General features: G+C 37.1%; 1 protein-coding gene across 9 annotated transcripts in view; it reads right to left on the bottom strand.

Moving 5' to 3' along the window:
- The window catches only part of LOC105498504 (nucleolar protein 4), a 395,811-nt gene that overhangs the window by 323,443 nt on the left and 59,813 nt on the right, over window positions 1-12,555 (bottom strand). The window lies entirely within an intron of this gene.

Raw genomic sequence — 12,555 nt, 5'->3', positions numbered from 1 at the left:
TTGCTGAATGATATCCCATTGCATGGTGTTGCCATAATTTGTCTTTCCATTCTCCAGTTGATGACCATCTAGGTTGATTCCAGTGTGCCACCCTTTGGAGAAAGCTACTATGACACTCTACACAATGAACTCATTAAGAGAAAACGCTTGGTGATCATTATTTTTAAAACGTAATACCTAGAATTGCCCCTGGTATATACTACATAATCAGCAAATGTTCAATTCAAGTAGAATTTATACCTCTATAACCTGGTTTATTTGCAGAATCTCCTTGCCGAAAGTTAGTTCATGCTGTAGGTACTGGGAGGTGATACCACATTATGCCCCTTTGAGGCAGACTATCATATTCCTCTATTTACTACCTAAGTTGCCTTGGGAAATTTTCTTACACTTCCTTGGGCCTTGGTTTTCTCATCTAAATATGAAAATAATTATATATCTCCTTAATTTAGGATTAATTGAATTTTGCCCAGAATTTAATAAGTACTCAACGAATGTTAGTTATTACTTTATTACTGATAATGCGTTTCCTTCAAATATCTGACTAAGCCTATTACATGAAGAAAATGTTGAGAATAGTGCCCTCAAAAAGTGTGGAAGGAAATTTAAAGGCACCAAGAATAGCCAACAAAATATTAAAGGAGAAGAATAAAGTCATAGGACTGACACTACTCAACTTCAAGGCTTACTATAAAGCTGTGGTAATCAAGACAGTATGTATTGGCAACAGAACAAACGAGGATCAGTGGAATAGAATAGAGAGCCCAGAAATAGACCTACATAAATATACTCAACTGATCTTTGACAAAGGAGCAACAGCAATACAATGGAGAAAAGATGGTTCTAACAAATGTAGCTGGAACAGCTGGATATGCACGTGTGGAAAAAAGGAGTCTAGACATTGTTCAAAAAGATAACTGAAAATGAATCCTAGACTAAATGTTAAATACAAAAAAATATATACAACTTTTATCCTAGAAGATAAAACAGAAGAAAATCTACATGACTTGGGCATGGATACGACCACTTTTTAGATACAACATCAAAGGCATGATCCATGAATGAAAGAATTGATAAGCTAGACTTCGTTATGATTCAAAACTTCTGGTCATGAAAGACATAGTCAAGAGAAGGAGAAGACAAGCAACAGACTGGAAGAAGGCAAGCCACAGACTGGAATAAAATCTGATAAAGGACTGTTATTTGAAATATACAAATAACTCATGAAATTCAACAATAGGAAAACAAACTGATATTAAAATGTACAAAAGATCTGAACAGACACCTCACCAAAGAAGATGCTCTACATCACATGTCACTCAGAAAACGCAAATTAAAACAATGAGATACCACTACATAGCTATTAGAATGACCAAAATTCAAAACACTAACACCACCAAAAGCTGGTGAGGATATGGAGCAAAAAAAAACATTAATTGTTCATAGGAATGTAAAACTTCATAGCACTCTGGAATAAAGTTTGGCACTTGCTGATAAAACTAAACAAACTCTTATCATATGACCCACCAAACCTATCCCTTTGTATTTACCCAAAGAGACTGAAAACTTAAGTCTACAAAAAAAACCTCCACACAGATGTTTATAGCAGCTTTATTTATAATTGCCAAAATTTGGAAGCAAACAAATGTCCTTCAGTAGGTGAGTGAATATACTCTGGTGCACCCAGACAATGAAATATTACTTAGCACTAAAAAAAAATGAACTATCAAGCCATGAAAATACATGAAAGAATCTTAAATGTATATTATCGAGTGATGGAAGCCAATCTGAAAGGGCTAAACACTATATGGTTCCAAATATCTGACCTTCTGGAAAAAGGCAAAACTAAGGAGACAGTAGAAAGATCAGTGGTTGCCAGGGCTTATGAGAAGGGAGGGATGAATAGACAAAGCACAAAATATTTTTAGGGCAGTGAAACTATTCTGTATGACATGATATTGGTAGATAATGTCATTATACATTTTTTTCCAAACTCATAGAATGTACAAAACTGAGATTTAACCCTAATGTAAACTTTGGATTTTAATAATATGCCAATGTAGTTTCATTGATTGTAACCAATGTACCACTTTGGTGCAAGATGTTGATAGTGGGGGTGCTTATGAGCTTGGGAGGGCAGGGGATACCTGGAAACTCTGTACTTTTGCTCAGTATTGCTGTGAACCTGAAGTCTATTTAAAATGAGAGGGGGAAAAGCATATACTCTTTGGGGGAGTGAAAGCCTTGCTTTCCTGTGTGGCAGCAGAGGAAAGTTATTCTAGTGGATTGACGACCAGCTCGAGGAAGTTTTTGTAAACTATGCTTGATCAATTTTAAAATGAAAAATTCACATTAAATTAGAATATAATAATGAAATATTTTTATCCCTTTTCAGTGTATGTATCACTAACTTTTTTCAAAACAATTAATACTGAAAAATAAAAATCTGCCAAGGATAAGAAATGAAACATTAACTTATTTCAATATTCTTTTTAAAAAGAAAGAAACCTTCCATTACAAAATAACTAGAAAGAATGACTAACAAGCATAGTTTAAAATGCAGAGTTGACAGAGTCAGGTAAATTTCTAGGGTCATGTGAGCAATGAGCCACAAGACTTGAAACAGAAATGTTCATGTAAAAAAAGGACTCTTAAAAAAATGTCCATATGCAGTGAATGAATGAGCTACTAGGAAATCTGCCCATTTGTAAATAGACATGACGAGGTGATGTGTCTTAGGTTTATTTGGTTCTTGGTTTGAAAAGAAAATAGTCTAATCTTTTGGGAAAACAATGGAGGAAAATTAATAGAGCCATGAGACCTCAGATTTAAGAAACACAGTGAATCGCACATGGGATAATTTTGTTTGTAAAAATTCACTCTTGCATACATTACTATGTATAAAACTGCAGATAACCACAAACTGATTATATTTAAAAAAAAAAAAAAAACAGCCAGGAAGATGAGACGGACCATCCTTATGGAACAACAGTTTGTCGGACAGCAAACCTCTCAATAGTCACCAAGTGAGAAGGCAATACAATAATAGCTTCACAACTCTGAGGGCAAATGCTGATAAATGTAGATTTATATAATCAGATAAATTATCATGCAAGAAAGAGGGTTTTCTTCTGGCAAACACACCAAAAACATTTACCACCCTTATGAAGGGACTTAAAGGAAGTACCTCAGACAAAAGAAAATTGCTAGAAGGTAATTGAAAGGGAATGCTAAAAATAGAAGTGCAATTTATTTGTAATACCTTAGAGACTTTCAGCAATTTTTCCCCAAATCACATTGTAATAGATAAGTCATATACTTAAGTAGTCAATAGTCAGGCATTATCATTACCAATTTTTAAGAAGAAAGAGAAGCATGGGACAGTTAAAATAAATTTGCCAAAATTAAGAGTTTTGCTCTTATATCTAGGAAACAACAGGGTTGTTTCCAGTTGTTTCTACTAAAAGCAATGCTGCTATAAATATTTTGCTTATATTTTTCATATACTCATATATTCATTTCTTTTCAATACATCACTAGGAGCAGAATTACTTGGTCATAAGGTATATTTATATTAACATTACACTACTTCCAATATTTATAAAATAATAACAAATCTCTAGAAGGCTCGAATCATGAAACAAGATGAACTTGTCTCTTAAATGTCCTTAATTCATATCCTCTTCCAATGTAAATTGAGTTTCTTTGTTGTGCTATTGCTCAGTTCCATATCAACTATTTATATTAAAACTATTAGGTGAAAATAATATTTGTTGAATGCTTAATATGTACTCCAGACTGCTACATACTTTACATGTATTAACTCCTTTAGTGTTCATAATAATCATCTATTATTCCCATTTCACAGGTACGGAAGCTGATACTCAAATAAATGAATACATTCCCTATGGTCAGATATCAAAGAAACGGAAAGCACTGCAAGATATAAATCAGTGAATATGGCACTGCCTGGAGATCATTTCAGTAGGTCAGGCCATCTCTGGAAAGAGTGATTAGCCAAATCAATGCACAGAGGCACATATGAATTGCAACGTGTATAACAAACTGTGTTAAGACAGAGACTATATTGTAATAAAGGAACTTCAAAACACTGTAGCTTAAATGAGACAGAAGTTAATTTCTCTCTCATCTAACAGTCCAGTGATCCACAGCCAGCATGGTAGCTCTGCCATCTAGAACATGTGGCTGCCAAGGTTTCCCAGATATTGTTATTTCCCAGCCAGAAGTAAAAGTGAAAGTAATGTAGAGGAAGTAAGTCAGATCCATCACTTCTGGTATGAATCACTGGCCCACACTTAATCATAAAGCCATATCTAGAGCTGAGGCAGGCTAGAAAACGTAGTCAGAAGATTGGCCAAAAGGAGTCAGACATGTGTCCAGCTAACATTCAGAGGATTTCATTACTAAAAGGACAAAAACAATGAATATGAAGAACAATTCATTTACTAGTCAAATCTGTTGAAAACATAAGACACGTGCAAAGATGTAAGGGGAAACAGCTAGAAAACAGGTTAAATCAACAGGCAGAGGCTGAAGAGAGTAACCTAATACAGTAGTTAATGACAAGTCTTTAAAAAATAATTGAAATATAACTAAGACAAAATTCACAAAATGTAAGTGTAAAGTTTAATGAATTTACACATTAAACACATCCACATACAGATCACCAAGTTCCAGATATAGAAGAGTAGCAGCACCCCCACAAGCTCCTTTTAACTGCTTTCTAATCACTCATCTTGCTTACCTCCCCAGAGACAGCTATGACCTTAGCTTTTCAACATAGATTCGTGTTGCCTATTTTGTTGTGTCATTATGTTTGTGGGATTTATACATGCTGTAGTGTGTAGCAGTACTTTTTTTATTGTTGCATAGTATTGCATAGTAAAATATGCCATAACTTGTTTAACAATTTTTTTCAGGAAAAACATTAGAGTCATTTATGGTTTTTAACTATTAGAAATAATATGCTATAATGGTTTCATTTGTGTTTTTTTGAGCACCCATCACTCATGTCATATAGAATTGCTATATACATATATGTACATATGTGTATATGTATATGTGTGTGTGTGTGTATATATATATGTTCAACTTTTGTAAAACATGCTAAATAGTTTTTCCCAAGTGGGTGTATTAACTAAATATCTCTCTAGCAGTACCAACATTCTGATTGCTCAACATTCTCACAAACACTTGGGAATGTCAATCTCTTTCATTGTCGTCATTTTGATTAGCGTGGATAGTGGTTTTAATTTTAATTTCTCTGATGACTACTGAGGTTGTGAATCCTTTCTTACATTTATTAGTCATTTGGACACCCTCTTTTGTTGAATATCTCTCTTCGTCACTTGCCCAATATTTTATTGGCGGGTCTGCCTTTTTATAATAGCTCTCTATAAAGTCTGAATATGAATCTCTTGCCAATTTGTAACTTTCTTCTCAGTGAAGAGCTTTTGAATTTTTGAATGAAAGGATGACAAGAGCAGCTCCATATTTTGAGAAAATAAATCTGCCACAAATAAGTGAAAGCTGATCGGAGAGATGTTAAAAATGTAATATATATATATATTTGAAAAATATGAGAATCTAATTTAGACAGAGGAAAACAACAATGAAAAGAAAGGAAAATGTTAAAAGATAAATTTTATAAAGAATCACTGAGTTATTCAACAAATCAGAGAAGCCTTGATAACTGAGATACAGACCATTCATGAAGGACAGTAATAACTTGATAAAACAAGGCAGTCAATATTGTCTAAGTTGGGAATGCAGGAAAACTTAAATTTGGAATTACAGTCATGCATTGCTTAATGATGGTGATATATTCTGAGAAATGCATTGTTAGGTGATTTCTTTATCATGCAAACATCACAGAGTGTTCTTGCACAAACACAGATGGTATAGCCTACTACACACCTAGGCTGCATGGTATATTGCTTCTAGGTTACAAACCTGTACAGCATGTTACTGTACTGAATATTGTAGGTAATTTTAATACAGTGGGTATTTATATATTTAAATCTAGAAAAGGTACAGTAAAATATAGTATTATCATCTTATGAGACCATCATCATATACACCACCCATCCTTGACCAAAACATTATTATGCAGGACATGATTGTACTAAGGAGTGTTTCCTATTGAATTAGCAAGACATAAAGAAAATCACCAAGTAGTAGCAAATCTCAACTTTTTCCAGCTTAAAGGTATTCTATCATTCTTGTCATGATTAAAAACTTCATATCCATTTTCTTTCTAATCACTCTAACAAGAAGAAACGATTTAATGCAGGCTCAAAGAAAGCAAGATTAAGAAATCAGAAAGGAACAGAAAAAGGTTTCCTATAGAAGGGTTTCCCCAAGAAGGAAGATCTGAGGAGCAACTATCTTGGATGTCGGTCAGAATATTTCCCATTCCCTTCCATGCTAGCCATGATGCCCTTCCTCTTCTGATTCTCAGTCTTACTAACAAGTTTCAAGGAAAGGCTGCAGAACTTCCCCTGCATTATATTCAAATGTTCATCAGAGTAAGATCTTACATCCTCTATCATTTTTCATTAGCAGCAACATCATCATCTAAAATTTACTGAGCACTTGCAATATACTGTGTATTATATGCATTATTTAATCCCCATAATATCCTGTAAATAATTATGATTACTATTATTCCTATTTTATAGCTGGAGAAAATGAAACAGAAAGGTCAAGCAGTTTGTCCAAGTGACACTGCTAGTAAGTCATGGAGCATGGCTACGAACCAAGGCAGCTTAACTCTGGAGCCTACTTTCTTAACTATTGTTCTCTACCTTCTCCTTGTCAGGTAACATGTAGATATCATTCAGTTAAGGTTCTAAAAGTATAAGAATCATAAAAATTAGGATGTATCAGTAAAGACTTGGGATGTGGAAAGCCCCATACGGCATGGAGTGCTCAAAGGACAGAAATGAGACTGACACACAATAGTGAGTGATAAAGACAAAAGACCACTGAAAATACCTCAGGTCTATTCACTTGTCTCCCTCTCTACTTCCGTACCACTGTCATCGCTGATCCGGAACACTTCCATTGTCTTTAATCTCCTCTCCACTTCCAAACTGTCACCATTCCAATTCATTCTCCACCGTACAGCCTAATGATCATCTATAATTATGAAATAGTTCAGCCACTCTGAATAAAAAATTCAATGGCTTCCCGCTGCACATAGTATAAAATCCAAATTCCTCATCATGGCCCACAGAGTCATGCAAAATCTGTCCCCTGTCTCCTTCCCACACTCACTACACCCCACTGTCCCCTTCTCATCATGTATATTGACTTTTATGTCATTTTCTTGAATACAGGAGGCCCTTCCCCATTGCAGGATCTTTGTGACTGCCATTCTCTCTACCTGACCTGTTTTTTTCTCCAGCAACTTACATGTTTGGATTCTTCTCATTCTTCATTCTGGTTTAACACATAAAACTTTTTTGGGATCATCCTGTCTAGAGTGCTCCTCTCAGCTCTTCTTTATCATATAGCACCTGCTTTATTTCTGTAGAATTTACCAAAAGCTGAAATTATATGACCTGGTAATAAATATATTAATCTTTCTTTTCTACTAGAATAAAGCTTCATGACACTGTCTGGCATATGGTAGATGCCAGTAAGAAAATTTCATTAAATATTGACTCAATAAATGGTCCTCATGCATCTGATCTTGTATAAGTAAGGGCATGGGGTCATAACTGAGATATGAAATACAATAAGAAAATCAAATTTTGGATAGGAAAATGGTTCAGTGAGGCACAGGTTGAATTTGAGATGCCTGCAGGTAAGATCTATAGAATTGTCCATGAAGTAGTTCAGAAAAAGGGGTCTAGAGCTCAGAGAAGTTTGCACAAGATAACACAGATTTAGAAGACAAGAGAATAAGATGCCAGATAAAACAATTGATGTGGACGAAAAGGCCCCGGAAAATCTGCAGAATGAAAAAAAAAAAATCAGATCAAACTACAGTATTGAAAAAGGAAAAGAAAAAAGTAAAAAGACTGAGAAGGGATCTTCCAATAGGTGAGAGAGCACAAGACGACAGGAAGAGATTTTCAAGGAAAACGAGAGGTTAGATCAACAGGGTCAAATTCTTATAGGAGGTTAAGTAGGATGACAAATGAAAGGGACCATTCGATTTGGTATTTAGGAAGCCTGGTGACCTTTGGGAGAGGTAGGAACAGGGTAGATTAGGACACTGAAGATAAACATGGTTCGAATTCATAGCTTTACCCAGGGCTTGCACTATATCAAAATCTCTTTTAATGGCTTTGAAAACACTATGACACAGAAAGTGTGACAAAATGAAATTATTAAGTATCCCACCTATCAGCTTTAAAAAAAAGAAATAGTTATCTTGCATTGTTGGGATTTTCTAAAGAGGTAGTATCAAAGTCAGCTGAAAAGGCTTGTCTATTCAAACTTGCAGAACTATGTAAGGAAACTCATGATTATCAGTAGAAAAAGCTACCGGGGTGCTTTCAGAGAATGAAAGCTTTACCATATATACACTCAACAGAAAAGAAATTTGAGAGCAAGGGGTTGTGACCAACAGCAGTTCACAGAGCCTGCCAGGGTATGGCTGGCAATTCAAGATCACAGATGCCTCCATTTGCTCTAATCAGGGAGAGTCCTTTTTACTAAGTGCATTTATGTCGGTAGTCAGTAGAGATGCATCTATGCACTAAATCTCGCACCTGAGCTGAGTGTAAGTAGTCAAGTATTTAATTTACCCCCCACCCTCGAGTTCAAAGACAGAGCCATGTTGAAATAAATCCCCTTGCAAAGTCAAAAACTGACCTCAAACACAGATGGATTAGAGCCCAGAAAAGAGATTTTAGCACTGGCATATAGAACTGGAAGTGAGATGGGGAAAGAAGGGGCTTCTAAACAGCTTGTTCTTTACGTACTATGTACCCAGATATTCTGATATATAATTGTTCTACTCATTTGTCAAAAAGTGTTTATTTCAGGGGTGCTTAGCAGCAAGAGGACATTCCTATAAAATATCTATATATCCTGCTAATGAAAACTAGGTATTCTACATATCTGCTGTAATACAAGAAGCACACTACTTTTAAAATATATTTCTTCTGATAATTAAATAGGGCCCATGATAGTGTTTTGTAGAATTAAACCAGCTGCCTGCTAACAGAAGAGGCGTGGCAGACGGTATAAAAGGAAGCGTTTTTCCATCCTCTAGACCATTTACTCTGGAAGATGCTGAGATACAAAATGTAGAATGGAAAGCCAAATAAAGAAAGGCATGGTAATGGAACAAGGACAAATGTTGGACGTCTGCCCTCTCACTTCCTGTTTGTGGGAGACAAGCGGTGGCAGCTGCTGGGTTAGAGTCCCTGGAAGAGATGATGGGGCAAAAGAGAGCTCGGGTTGCTGTTTCTACTTCAGCGGCGGCGGCTAGAGCAGCGGGTACAGGTGAGGTTGCCCTGGCGGTGTCCATAGCAACGCTGGAGGGGGTGGCAGGGAGAAAGGCGCCCTCCACCCTGCCAGCCTCCTCGCCTCCCCCGACCTGCAGGCGCGCTGGGCGCTCTGGGCGCCGCGCTCCGCGAGGGGGAGCAGTGCTCCAACCTGCGACCCTCCGCCTCAGACATCATAGTTGCCGCGGCAACGGCCGGAGGAGGAAAGCCAAGGCTTTTCTCCCGCTGACGTCCCCCGCCCCCAGTACCAGAGTGCTGGGGCCTGGATGAGATCCGCGTCCGCTCCACCCGAGCATGAGCTTGGGTCTCTCGGAGGAGCAGGAGACGCCGGCTCGAAGCCGCGGGCCTGACCCTGATCCGCGGATGCCGCCTCCGCCGCCTTCTCCTCCCCAGGGTGGTGGGGGATAGGGCCTGAGAAGCACAGTCACTGCCGAGTTTGAGCACGTGACCTTCCAAGAGCCTGAGAGTCCCCTAGAGAGCGGGCCCCACCCCAATCCATCCCGCCTCGCTGGAGGGGTTCCTCTGGCTTTCGTCCTTCTCTTCTGATTCCCTATGTCCCAACCCAAGCAACAGCAGCACACTCTCCCCAGTCCCTTCACTCCCACCTAGAGTTATCTTGGAGGACTAGAACGCCGGATCCGTTCTCCCTTTTCTCTACCCTTCCCGGGCGTCTGGGGAGCACAGGAAGGGTCAGAGGCCTTCAGAGAAGGTGGCCCGCTCAGACAAGACCAGGGAGAACCCAGGACCCGACCCCGCTCGCTGTAGGCCTCTCAGCTGGAGAGGGGTGCGGGCCGGGGAGTGGGGTGGGGTGGAGTTGTCAGGCGGCCATATCCAGTCATCCCTGGCATGGTAAACTAAGTGCCCAGTAGGGGCACCCGTAATGGACTTCAAAATTGCATACAGTAACAGATTTTGCTCAGAGCCCAACTGAATCCTGTTTTTATTTACTGGAGCAAAACAAACCCAGGTGGAGAAGGGTGGTTCTTCCGGCAGCTAAGTCAACGGGGACTCTTGCCTCGCTTTCCAATACATCAAAAGGAGGAAAATCTTGCAAGAAACCCTATCGTTTAGCTGTGGACAAAGAAAAAGGCAAAGAAACAACTTTTCAATTCCATACGGATTGAAAAAATGAAAAATTTTTAGGGCAGTTTTTCTAAAGTACACAAAATGGATCTATCCTCTTCTTGAATAATATTTAATATTTTATTGTTGTAACCAGGGCTTTTCATGAAAAGAGATTTTATTGTGATATTTTAATGTCATTCTCAAAATTTTTAAATTAAAAAATATTGTAAGTAATAAATGTGTTTCTGATTGTATATTATATACTTGATTTTCCAGGGATTAATGGAGATGCTTGTGAATCTATGTATCATTGAATGGTTGTTGGCTAACTAGCACCTATGGTAAAGATAACCTTTAACTGGAGAAAATGCATAAGGAAATGAAAAGCATTTGCCAAATGGAATTAAGTGTAATATTTTGTTGAAGAAATTTTTAAATGAGTTCTTATATATGTGGTCCTTTAAATACTAAAACAAATAATCTTTAATTAGAGTTTTAAAATTTTTTAATTGGCACAATAATTGTAGATCTTTATGGGACTCAGTGTGATATTTTATACATGTGTACAATGTGTAATGATCAAATTGGGGTAATGAGCAAATTCATCACCTCATACATTTATTATTTCTTTGTTCTGGGAACAGTCAAGATCCTCTCCTCTAGCTATTTATAAATATACAATACATTTCACCCTGCAATACGATAAAACATTAGAAGTTATTCCTTTTATATAGGCATAATTTTGTGTCCATTAACCAACCTCTCCCTATCTTCTCTCCACTTCACCCTTTCATCCTGTAATAACCACTCTTCTACTCTCTACTTCTATGAGATAAACTTTCGTAGCTTCCACATATGAGTGAGAATATGTGGTATTTATCTTTTTGTGCATGGCTTATTTCACTTAACACAATGTCCTTCAGGCACAGCAATATCGTGAATGACAGGATTTCATTCCTTTTTATGGCTGACTAGCATTCCATTGTGTATATATACCATATTTTCTTTATCCATCTGTTGATCGACACTTAGGTTGATGTCATATCTTGCTTATTGTGCATAGTGCTCCAATAAACATGGGAGTGCAAATGTCTCCTTGACATTCGGATTTTCTTTCCTTTGATATATACCCAGTAGTGGGACTGCCATTCTATTTCTAGTTTTATGAATACCCTCCATACTATTTTCCATAATGGCTATACTAATTTTACATTCCCACCAACCTTGTATAATACATCAAAAGGAGGACAATTTTGCAAGAAATAAACACTATTGTGTTTATTCCCCCTTCTCCACAACCTCTCCAGCATTTGTTTTTGTCTTTTTGATAATAGCCATTCTAACTGGGATGAGATGATATCTCCTCTAGGTTCTGATTTGCATTTCCTTGACGATGAATGATGTTGAGCCTTTTTTTGCATATACTTGTTGGCCATTTGTACGTCTTTTTTTAGGGGTGTCTATTCAGATCATTTGCCCATTTTTAAATCAGATTATTTCTTTTTATGCTGTTGAGTTGTTTGAGTTCCTTGTATATTTGCAATATTAATTCCTTGTCAAATGTGAATTAGAGTTTTGAGATTAGATATATGCCTTAAAATACCAACTAAAGTGTTACCTGATTGTTAATTTAGATATGTTCTGGTGTCTTTGCACTGAAATATTCAACTTTATAAGGCAGTCATTTCCATAGATTATTTTTCTAAGGAATTTCCCTTTAAATGTTATTCAGTATATAGGAGATTAGTAAAGGTAATATTTATTTAATTTTTAATTTAATCATCCTCCAAACTTCTAAACTATCTGCCAAACTATTTCTATGCTGGCAGAAATCTACTATCTCCCCAAACATATTACCCATACCTCAAGTGCCAAATTTGCTCATTTTTGCCCACGCTAAATGCAAATGTATATTTCAACTGAGAGACAGGTCTGTGTATAAATTTAAGACTGTGTATAAACCAGTGTTTAAAACCTCAGTTTATGTCCTTAGTATCTCACAGCA

Source organism: Macaca nemestrina, chromosome 19 (genome assembly GCF_043159975.1).
Source record: "Macaca nemestrina isolate mMacNem1 chromosome 19, mMacNem.hap1, whole genome shotgun sequence".
Lineage (NCBI taxonomy): Eukaryota > Metazoa > Chordata > Mammalia > Primates > Cercopithecidae > Macaca > Macaca nemestrina.
This window is presented reverse-complemented; position numbering and strand designations above follow the sequence as displayed.